Source organism: Mandrillus leucophaeus, unplaced genomic scaffold, assembly GCF_000951045.1.
Source record: "Mandrillus leucophaeus isolate KB7577 unplaced genomic scaffold, Mleu.le_1.0 Scaffold249, whole genome shotgun sequence".
NCBI classification, from domain to species: domain Eukaryota; kingdom Metazoa; phylum Chordata; class Mammalia; order Primates; family Cercopithecidae; genus Mandrillus; species Mandrillus leucophaeus.
This window is the reverse complement of record NW_012102576.1, coordinates 1,957,089-1,958,789: the sequence shown is the minus strand read 5'-3', so window position 1 is coordinate 1,958,789 and position 1,701 is coordinate 1,957,089.

Here is a 1,701-nt window from a genome sequence, read left to right as displayed (position 1 = left end):
GTATTGTTTTAGTCTCTGTTTTTTCATTTCTGCTTTAATGTTTTTATTTCTCTTTTTTAAAAAAAATTATTAAGTTCTGGGATACATGTACAGAACGTGCAGGTTTGTTATGTAGGTATACATGTGCCGTGGTGGTTTGCTGCACCCATCAACCCATCATCTAGGTTTTAAGCCCTGTGTGCATTAGGTATTTGTCCTAATGCTCTCCCTCCCCTTACCCTCCACCCCCTGACAGGCCCCAGTGTGTGATGTTCCCCTCCCTGTGTCCATGTATTCTCATTGTTCAACTCCCACTTATAAGTGAGAACATGGAATGTTTGGTTTTCTGTTTTCTATGTTAGTTTGCTGAGAATGATGGTTTCCAGCTTCATCATGAGCCCGTGAAGGACATGAACTCATTCTATTTTACAACTGTATAGTATTCCATGGTGTGTATTTGCCACTTTTAAAAAATCTTTATATGTCTTTCCTTTTAATTTCGGATTTAGTTCTTGTTTTTTCTGATTCCTTGAAGTGCAATGTTTGGTTGTTTATTTGAGATCTAATTTTTTGATGTAGGCTACAAATTTCCTTCTTAGAACTCCTTTTGTTGTATCCCATAGGTTTTGATATATTGTGTTTCCATTTTTGTTTGTCCCAAGATATTTTTAATTCCTTTTAAATATATTTATTGACTCATTTATTCTTCAAGTTCCTCCTGTTATTAATTTCTACTTTTATTCCATTGTGGTCAGAAAAGACATTTGATATGATTTTGATATTTAAAAGAAATTGTTGAGACCTGTTTTGTGTTCTAACATATAATACATCCTGGGGAAAGTTCTAAGTGCTAATGAGAAGAATGTGTATTCTGCAGCTGTTGGTTGGACTGTTTTGTAAATATCAGTTAGGTCCATTTGATCTAGAGTACAGTTTAAACCTGATGGGGTTTTTTTGGTTGATTTTCCACATGGATAATCTGTCTGTTTTAGGAACTGGGATGTTGAAGTCTGGTACTATTATTGTATTGCAGTCTGTCCTTTTAGATCTCATAATATTTGCTTTGTATATTTAGGTGTTCCATTGTTGAGTGCATATGCATAGTAGTTTCTCAGTATCCCTGGGGAATTGTTTCCAGAAATCCTTGTGTGTCCAGAATTGGTTCTTTCCAGTGGGTTCTTGGTCTGGCTGACTTCAAGAATGAAGCCACATACCCTCACGATGCGTGTAACAGTTCTTAAAGATAGTGTGTCTGGAGTTTGTTCCTTCAGATGTTCAGATGTGTCTGGAGTTTCTTCCTTCCAGTCTCACTTGACTTCAGGAGTGAAACCTCAGACCTTCGCAGTGAGTGTTGCAGCCTTTAAAGGTGGCCCATCTGGAGTTGTTTGTTCCTCCCTGTGGGTTTGTGGTCTCACTGACTTCAGCAGTGAAGCTGCAGACCTTCACAGTGAGTGTTAACAGCTCATAAAGGTAGTGCAGACCCAAAGAGTGAGCAGCAGCAAGCTTTATTGTGAAGAGTGAAAGAACAAAGTTCCCACAGCATGGTAGGGGGCCCTAAAGGGTTTCCACTGCTGGCTTAGGTGGCCAGCTTTTATTCCCTTATTTGGCCCTGCCCACCTCCTGCTGACTGGTCTATTTTACAGAGTGCCGATTGGTCCATTCTACAGAGTGCTGATTGGTCCGTTTTTACAGAGTGCTGATTGGTGCATTTACAAACCTTTA